General features: G+C 54.0%; 1 protein-coding gene across 1 annotated transcript in view; it reads right to left on the reverse strand.

Moving 5' to 3' along the window:
- The window catches only part of CCND3 (cyclin D3), a 90353-nt gene extending 81393 nt beyond the window's left edge, over positions 1–8960 (reverse strand). Inside the window, exon 1 of the mRNA XM_043907438.1 lies at positions 8748–8960. The gene's annotated coding sequence lies outside the window, so the exon portion shown is untranslated. The remainder of the gene's footprint in view (positions 1–8747) is intronic.
- Positions 8961–9994: the final 1034 nt, after the last annotated feature.

Below are 9994 nucleotides of genomic sequence, written 5' to 3' on the forward strand. Positions count from 1 at the left end.
CAGGTGGCTGTGTCGTGAGTCCTACATCTACCCAGTCCTGTCCTCTGGGCAGGGTACGTGGCCGCCACCCTGGGCTGGGGCTGCTGCCCATCCTGGGGTGGAGCATCTGGAAGGTGAAGGCTGCAGGCCCAGCACTAGGACCCAGCTTCACCACCAACTCCAGAGGTGTGCCAGCAGCCACTGCTCTGGTGCCACACCCCTGCCAAGGACAGAAAGGAAAATGGGGGGGGGGGGGGAGGGAGCTGGAAGAAAAGCTTGTTTGCACCATGTTGCAGTTAGGGCGGCTGTGGTCGGGCTGATTCATCCAGGGCTCCCCAGAAAGGTCAGGGCCCCAGCCCCACCTAGCAGAGCTCACATCGCCACCACCCACCCCTGCTTCCTGGGTAGCTGCAACACCTGACCTGCCTGCTGGGGCAGGGCGGGGTCCTCCTGGTTCCTTCCCTGCCATCTTGCTTGGCTTAGGGGACAAGCCTGCAGCTCTAGCCAGGAGCACCAAAGGACAGGGGAGGCTTTGGGACACACAGGCAGCTCAGGGGCCAATCTGCCTGTTCTCCCCCGTCCTAATGCTGTGTTCAGGACATCTCGACAGGGAACCTGGGATCCACTCACACTCCTTGGTGGGAGTGCCCTCCAAAGTGCACATTCACACACACACACACACACACAGTGTGCATGAAAGGTCCGACTCCAGTATGGCTGAGTTCCTTCGCTGCTCACCTGAAACTATCACAACATGTTTAATCAGCTATACCCCAATATCAAATTTTTAAAATTTTTTTAGTTAAAAAATATAAAAAGAAGTCTGACTCCAGTCAGAGTTCTTTCAGCCACTGGGCTCTCAACACTGACTGGCTGTATGATCTTGGGCAAGTTATTTAACCTCTGTGCCTCAGTTTCTCTTATCTGCAAAATAAGGAAACCTCAGAAGATTCTTGTGAGGAATACGTAAGAAACAAGTTAGTAAATATCCACATTTATTATCAATTTACATGAGCTTCCCAGGTGGCACAGTGGTAAAGAATCCACCTGCCAATGCAGGAGATGTAAGAGATGCAGGTTCAATCCCTGGATTGGGAAGATCCCTTGGAGGAGGAAATGGCAACCCACTCCTGTATTCTTGCCTGGAGAGTCCCATGGACAAAGAAGCCTGGTGAGCTATACAGTCCATGAGGTTGCAAATAGTTGGATATTACTGAGCATACACACATACAGCACATTAGAAATTTATTTACACATGGTACATATTATACATAGGCACTTCCCACAGGCCCCAGCACATGGAAGTATTGTGCAAACATGTGCTCTATTATCCCAACATCTTCACTGCCACCTGTCTGCAAAGAAATGAGGGTTCAGAGAAAATCCACACGATAGATTCCTACAAGAAATACCCAACTCCTAGGAGCTGCAAGTGAGGTGAAGCAGGCCACGTGCAAGACTTCTGAGGACCACCCAGGAGGCTATGTCCAGCAGCTATAAGGAGAGTTTTGAGTTAGAACCCAAGAGGTTGGGCCCTGGGCAGAAAAAAACTGTTGTTTCCTTGGAGACCAAGAGACTGTTCCAACAGGAAGAACTCTGCCTGGTCCTAGAGGCAGAATTCTAAGAAAAGAGGGTGGCCACCCCTAAGACCAGCAGGTAACAGCTGACTGGAAAGAAAAAGACTGGAAACCATTTGAATGTTCTATACTCTGGCCTACGCTCAGCCACCCAGTACATCTGAGAGTGCGTAACCCTAAGATCCCTGCTCACTGTGATGAAAATAGATTCCACCTCTGAACAGTCTCCGGGTCTGTGGTTCAGATCCTGCTTAGAGAAAAGGGAACAGGGCTGGAAGGAAAGCAAAAAGCAGTCCTGACCCACTGGGGCCGTGTGCGGGGAGGAAACACTCTCCCCTCCATAATCGAAAGACAGCTTGTGATATCCACTTGCCAGAGAGGAGTAAATCCTCCCTGGGGTCTTATTCCAGGCTGTTTCCTCAGCACCCAGCAGAGTCAGCTTAATAAACAGGAGCTTAGGAAGAAGCGTCTGTGAAGAGCAGAGAGATGCCTTCCAGGGGACATGCGGCCTGGGTGGGAGTGCCCTCTGTACCCCATCCTCCCTGCCCCTGGCCCGTCCTCTCCTCCTCCCACAGCCTCTAACACCCCCAGCTGGAGTCCAAGCTCTGCATCTGTCTGAGGCCCTGCTCCTGGCTTCCTTTCCCAGAACTCGGGGCCCCCAGGGGAGGGGCTGGGAGGTGCAGCCTGGAGGGGAGAGGACAGAGAAGAGGAGGCAGGACGAGCTGGAGCCGACAGTGCGGGGGCCAGAACTGGGAGTTTCTGGGACAGTCCCAATTTCAAGTATTCTGTCCAACGGTCTGACCACAGGCCAGAACTGTGGGCCGATTTTGATTCTAGAAAAGAGGATGAGATGAAGTCATCGGTGGGATGGTGAGGCAAGATACCAGGGCTGCCCTCTCATTGCTAGATGGCCCCCACGCCCAGTCCCTGGAGCTCAGGCTGGGGGATGATCATGAGGATGATATGATAGTGACAGAAGTATCGCATGTAAGGGTGTATGACCTGCTTGGTAGTTGGCAGGGCTTTGAGCATATTATCTCCTAAACCTGGTGCAGAGCGTGGGCCCGGAAGCCTCGGCCCCTTGACTCTGGGTAACCACTTTGTGCCCCGGCTTCCTCGTCTACAAAAAGGCATCACGGGGGACTTCCTTGGTGGTTAAGAATGCCCCTGCCAATGCAGGGGATACAGGTTCCATCCCTGGTCCGGGAAAACTCCACGGGCCACAGGGCAACTTAGCTTGTATGCCACAAATACTGAAGCCTGGGCACCAAAAAGCCCACGTTCCGCAACAAGAGAAGCCACAACAAGAGGCTCGCGCACCGCAACTAGAGAGTAGCCCCCAGCTCACCACCTGCGCCCCTTACCCCCTCCGCAACCAGACCCAGGGGCAGCAGCGAATACCCAGTGCAGCCAAAAGAACAAAAAAGGCATCATGATAGCATGTCCCTCACAAAGCTGCTACGAGGACACAAAAAGATCCAATCTGGATATTATAAAGCACTCAGGAGTGTCAGGACAACGAATCCACACGATGACTCGGTGAGGAAGGGGCTACCTTTACGGCCACTTGACAGGTAAGGAAAGTTTCACACAGCCAGGAAGGGGCCAAGCGAGGACTCAAACCAGGGTGGTTTCTGTCTTGAGCCCAGGCTCTCTGAGCCACTCCAGGAGAGAAAGCACGGGTTAGGTGGTCATGTGCACAAATCAGACAGGCACAGGGCCACGACAGACTTCCAGCTCCGAAACTGTCCTCCTGCTGAACCTCCGCGCCTCGCCTCGCTCCTTCCATACAATGGACCTCCCGCCTCACAGGGTGGTGGCCAGCGGTGGGGAGTGCTTGCAACAGGCCGGTTAAGGCCCCTCTCTCTGGGCGTGGCCTCCATGGCGCCCCCTGGCCCCAAGGTTTGTAACTGCACGCTCTGCCCTGGCACATGCGGAGCCGGCCTGCCCTGAGGGGGCGGGGAACCCCGGTGCTTCTGGGCCTTTCTAAAGGCCCAGAGAGGCTAGAACGCAGATCTGGGCCAACAAACGAGGCACCAGGCAACCTCTCTGCTGCTCCCTGCTTCCTAGGGACAACGCCTGGGCCCCGGCTGGCTCTCCTTAGGAATGTCTGTTCTAGGGTGGTTCTCAGCAGGGTGGGAGAACTGGGCAGGTTGCTGAGGGCAAACAGTTTCTGAGAGGTGCGGTTTTGGAGGACCTTAAAAAAAGATGACATGATCCGGGTATCATGCCCTTGAAGGCTATGAAAGGCCACGCTCACAAGGGCTGCTGGACTTGCCCTCGGCTCCTAACGCGGGTCTTTCTATCTTCAGGACAAAGGAAGACCAGGGAGAGGAAATAGAAGGAGGGGAGGGAGGGCACCCCGGACCTGGGAAGGGAGTCTGCCCTAGCCGGGAAGGGAGTCTATCCCAGGAGCGCAGGCCCGCACGTTCTGGCCCGAGCCACGAGACCTGCCAGCACATTTCACGGGGACAGTGCTGGGTCAAAAGTGGTTCTCTGGGCCCTGGTGTGTTCACAGCTGGGGATGGGATCGGGGAAAGGCCCCAGGAAACCAAGCCGGTAGCTGAAGAACCAGGTGGCGCTCTTCAGCCCATCCAGCAGCCTTGGAGCCACGCACTGGGCAACAGCGCCACCTGGTGGACACATGGGGAGGTAAGTGAAGTGCAAGTCGCTCAGTCGTCGGACTCTGCAACCCCAGGGACTGTAGCCCGCCAGGCTCCTCTGTCCATGGGATTCTCCAGACAAGAATACTGGAGTGGGGAGCCGTTCCCTTCTCCAGGGGATCTTCCCAACCCAGGGATCGAACCTAGGTGTCCCGCATTGCAGGCGGATTCTTCACCATCTCAGCCACCAGGGAAGCCCAAGAATACTGGAGTGGGTAGCCTATCCATTCTCCGGGGCATTTCCCGACCCAGGAATCGAGCCGGGGTCTCCTGCATTGCAGGCGGATTCTTTACCAGCTGAGCTACCAGGGAAGCCCTGGGGAGATCAGCCAGTCAATAATCGCATGGGAGGCTTAGAGGCTTAGAGGGGGTTTGAGGGCTTCCCCTGGCAGAAGCCTCAACTGAGCATGTGCTCTAGATGCCCCTAGATGAGGAAATCACTTCTGGAGAAAGAGATTAGGCAATTATTTGTTAGAAAGTGTTTATGCTTTGTGGAAATCTGCCTCTACCAGTCCCCTACCTGGGGGCTTCCAAAGGCAACCTTGCAAATGTCTGAACACAGCTACAATAACCCTCCTAAATCTTCTCCCCATTTGCCTCAAAATTCCAGAGTTGTTTAGCATCCATTTAATCTTCCTTTCCTTTCCCTCAGTTATACAGTTGTCTTTTTTTCTTCTTGGCTGCACAGAGGCCTGTGAGATCTTAGTTGTTCCTCGGACCAAGGATTGAATCTGGGCCCTTGGCAGTGAGAGAGCCGAGTCCTAACCACTGGACCACCAGGGAATTCCATCCTTTTTAATATTAACTTCCAGAGAATCCCTTTTCCAACTCTATATGCAGGCCACCTCCCTCCCCACACTAGCAGAACCATTTTAAAACATTTTTGGATTGGGACTTCCCTGGTGGTCCGGCGGTTAAGACACCCAAGTTCCACAGCAGGGGGAACAGGTTCAATTCCTTGTCAGGAACTAAGATCTCTGCATGCCATGCAGCTCAGCAAACAACAACAAAAAAACCTTGGGATCACAACCTCCTACTGTGCAGGGTCTGTGTTCAGGAAGTTGATGCTCTGATCTGAGGATTAAACAGACATCTAGAGCACAGGCTCTGAAATCAGACCAGGGTTCACATCTGGGCTCTGCCACCTACTAGCTCAGGTAAGCTTCTAAGCCTTTCTGAGATTCAGTTTCTTCATCTGTAAGTTGGGACTAAAAGCATTTACTAGTTGGCATTATGGTGAATGTGAAATGAGATAAGGCAGGTAGAACAGCTCCTGGCAACATCATTCAGCTCCTAAGTGGCCACTATAACCACTTTTCTAGTATTTGGGGCTGTAGGGAGTGCTGTGGGCAAGAGTAAGGTAAAAGGGCAGAGGAGAAAAGAAGACTTTGTGGAGTTAGCTAGCCAACCAACACAAATCCCAGCACAAAATCCAACAAATGAGTACCGTGTTGCAACCCCATTTCCAGGGGTGTCTCTGACTACCTCCACATTCCCCCCACCCACCTACACACACACACACACACGCACAAATGTCTCTGACTACCTCCACATTCCCCCCACCCACCTACACACACACACACACACACAAATGTCTCTGACTACCTCCACATTCCCCCCACCCACCTACACACACACACACACACACACACAGAGTACAGGAGCAGGCCTTGACAGCTCTTTGAAACTCAGAGGGTTTAAAATTTAAATGTCTTTGAGGGCAAGAGAAACACACCAAAACAAACACACCTCCGCGCCGCCGAGAAAGGGAAACTTGGCAGGGGCCCCAGAACTTTCCTCACCCCCAGCCCTCCCTAAACTTCCTCTTGTGGTTTCTCAAGAGTACAACCTGTTCTCAAGCAAAAGAACGGCGCCTGGAGCAGTGGGCTGGGGCATGCCAAGGCTTCCATCACACCCCACCCTACAGGAGGAGGAGGGGGTGTGTGCGCAGAGGAGCGGCCTGGAGGTCCACACAGTTCTGATCTTCACATCCTGCTTACCTGTGATGGAGGTGTGACCACCCTCTACCCTCAACTCCCAGCATCAACACCGCCCCCCCCGGCCCCAGATACTAGAGCTAGTCTGACTGCAGGCAGAGAGGGACAGCCTCTGGGCCTCCCCAGATCTGTGTAGAGGCCTCATGTGAGAAATCTAGTTTCAGAAAGATAACGGAAAAACAGCAGGAATCCATGGACCCTCTGCCCTGTGGCCTGGCTGGCATCATAGGCAAGTCCCAGTCTGCCTAGAGGGATGCATCTCAGATGTGCAGATGCAGTTTTGGGACACAGCTTTGGGATGCAGCAGCTGTGAGGAAGAAAGGTGCACATCTTAAGATTGCCTAAGGTCACTCCCTGACCATCTTCCTGACTCAGCTACCAAGTTGGGGTCCAGAACATGAAGGTTTCTGCTCTTCTTAAAGATTCCCAACAAAAGAAGTGTCTTGGTTTCCCATCTCCCTAGATTCTGGCACATCACCTCCATGCATCTTTCCTGCATCAAACTTTGGTTTATTCCTCTTTGTGAGTGAGGCTTACTCAGGAGAACACACACACACACACAGGGTCATCAGGAAGGGATACAAGCACTGTGTAGTCCCCACAACTCTGACCCAGGCCTGCTGGGGCTCCCTGTAAACGGCACCTGCACCCACACTCAGCTAACAAAGTGCTCTCCTCTGCATCATTTGAGATACAGGAGCACAGACACCCTTTTGGAAATTCCTAAGCCCCTGGCTTAAGGGCACATTCCATGTGGTCAGTCAAGGAGGTGGGCTAGCCCAGTGGTTAAGAACAGGGTCTCCCAAGTCAAGTAACTTGGGTTTAAATCCCAACCCTGTCCTCTTTGGAAAAATTATCTCCTCCTTGCCTGAATTTCCTCATCTGTAAGATGGGATATCCCATGAACAGAGGCACCTGGCGGGCTACAGTCCTTGGGATCGCAAAAAAGTTGGATATGACTTAGTAAGTAAACAACAAAGATGGAGATAATACTAGTATTCACTTTACAGGACTGTTGGGAGGATTAAAGGAGACATTACACCTAAAACATCTAGAAGAGTACCTGGCATGCTATATAAGCCTTAGCTAGTATTCTGAACCCTTGAGGGAAGGAAATGGGAAAGAGAAGGCACTTGGGACCGTGGAGGTCATGGTCTCAAATACTGGGCAGAGACTGGGATCTTGGTGGAATCCTCAGAGATGCTTCTGATCCTAAATTCCAGGGGAGTAGAAGTTCTGATTTGTTTGCCATTATGTCCCCACTATTTAGCCCGTGCAGATAGTGTGGGCTCAGCAGATAGCTGAATGAATTCATAAATTGTTGAGTCAGCCATCTCTCAAGTGAGCCTGGGAATTGAAAATGCAGAAGCAGCGGCAGGAGAACAATGGCAGATCCACTTCTTTTCACTTACATCTAGTGCCAAGGAGAACTGAGCTGGGGGCTTAGATTTGTTACAGGAAACAGTCTTAGCATCCAGGCATGGGGGGTGGGTACCCCAGCATTGTGTGGACTCTTATATCACCCCTGGGGTGGACTCCCTGCTGCACCTACTTGGGAATTTCTGGGGTCCTGGGAACCAGCCCAGAAACATGCCTTTCCCAGAACCCATCCTGTTCATTCCTATCACTTCTTTGTATCTAGACAGCAGGGTTAAAGAGAGCAGCAACTGTTTCTGTGTCCCCATTGTTTCCCAATGCCCAACACCTCAGTCAGGGTTCAGTCCAGCTCTGTAGAATGAGTTGCCCACAAAGACCCCACCACTTTTCTGCCTGCTGACTTTCCATCATTGAGAACCCAACTTAAATGTCCTCTTCGCTCTGAAACCTTCCCAGCCACCCCAACTTGGCACCTTGTCTCTGCTGTTCTATGACTCAGGCGAGACAATAACCCCATTGTACCCTCAGCATCCCAGCCAAATCCCAGACACACAGTAGGTGCTCAATCAATCGTTTGCAGATGAATACATTAAGGCTCCCTCAGTAACAGCAACCAGTGTCTTCAGTTATTCCTCTTGTTGACACATTAAAAGACACAGAAGAAGCTAGAGCCATCTCTTGTGGGTAGATGCCATCTACCCATCAGACACCAGAGAGACCACCACTGCGAGACCCCTCTTTCTGGTCTGTCCTCCAGCCTGCTCCCCCGGCCCTGGATGGCAGGAGGATCCCCAAGGCTCCCTGCCCACCCTAGTTCTGCCCTCCCTCCGCCTCCCAGCCCATCTCTGAGGTATGCAAAACGACGACAGACAGCCCAGTGAGGTCACTGGGCTTCCAGTTCAGCTTGGAGGGGGATTGTGCGGACACAGAGAAAGCGGAGAGCTTTGGGGGGCTTCTCTGTCCTTCAGCCACGTGCAACTCAGACAGAAAGTGAGTTGAGCTTTGAGAGACAACCGGGAGGTGATGAGACGCGGTGACCTCTTTAACCACCACCCCCCAACCCCGATCCCCCGCCAGTCTCAGCTTGGAGGTTCCAGGAAAGCGGGGTGTCGCTGACACCCATCTATCTTGGTTTCTCCAGCCCTCAAGCCTACCTTCTCCGCAGGTGAGCCCCCCGGAGCACGGACCGTGGCCGCACACACTCTCTGCCGCCGCCTCTGGCTTCTGTCTCTGGGGAGGTGTGTGTGTGTTTGTCGGGGGGGGTCGCCACCTCCAGCCTCGGGGAGGGGCGTGCACCCCTCCCCCAGGCGCCCAAACAGAACCAGCCTCCGCCGCCGCAGACGCGGCGTGTTTACAAAGTCGGCGCCTCGCCGCCAATCCCGAGTTTAAAGCTGGGCAGGAAGTGGGGAAGAGGGGGCGGGGGAGACAAAGGGGCTGGGTGCTCCGCTCAGCGAAGGTTTGGGCCCCGACTCCTCCCGGCGGTCGCCCGGCGCCGCGACCCTGGCCCGCAGACCCCGCCCCACGCGCCCCAGGTGAGGGGGTGATGGGGGTGCCCCCCAGGCACAGGTGCTCCCTGCGGGCAGGCGCGGCGCAGGTTTCCAGACATCAGCCTCTGAGCATTTGCCACTCATCCGTTCGCCACGCAGGAAATAAACATTAGGCGCTGCTGCTTGACCTCTTATTCTACGTCTGCACAGTCATAGACCATTCGTCTGTATTAGCTCACCCCCCACGCCGCCATCCATCTCATCCTATCCTAGTTTTACAAGAGAGGAAACAGGCACAGTGAAGTCAGGCAATGTATCCGAAGCCCCAGAGCTGGCGAGTTCTGGGGTTCAAATCCAGCCTCTGCGTCCTGCCAAACACCCACAAACGGGGCGGTGCACGGAAGACCTCCACCCCCGCCACCCGGAGGGGGCTGACCCTCGAGCGAACCACAGAAAACCACAGGCACCGCGTGGACACAACGGCCTGGGAGGTAGACGGGCAAGCAACAGCCTCCAGCCAGCGGCGCCTTCGGGCTCGCCCGCAAACACCTGCAGATTCACACAGGGCGAGAGGGCAGCGTGATGCACCGGAACACCGGGATTGGGTCTGTGAAGTTCTAGTTCCAAGTGGGGCTGCGGGGACGCCAGCACAAAACAGGGTTTCCTGCTCAGGAGAATCACCTGGAGACTTAAGAATACAGATTCCCAGGCCCCTCTCCTAGAAAGCAAATCATGGGGACCCAGCGGGACCCCACACAACCATCCAGGCAAGTTTGGAGCGTCCCAGGGATGTGCTTTTCATGAAAAAGCAATTTCACTTCAAAACAGGTGTGAAACCGTGGGCTTATTTTCCGGGGCAAACTTCCGGGGCTCACTGAACCCACCGCTCACAAAAGGTCACGTGAACCGGGGTG

The sequence above is a fragment of the Cervus elaphus genome, chromosome 7 (genome assembly GCF_910594005.1).
Source record: "Cervus elaphus chromosome 7, mCerEla1.1, whole genome shotgun sequence".
NCBI classification, from domain to species: Eukaryota; Metazoa; Chordata; class Mammalia; order Artiodactyla; family Cervidae; genus Cervus; species Cervus elaphus.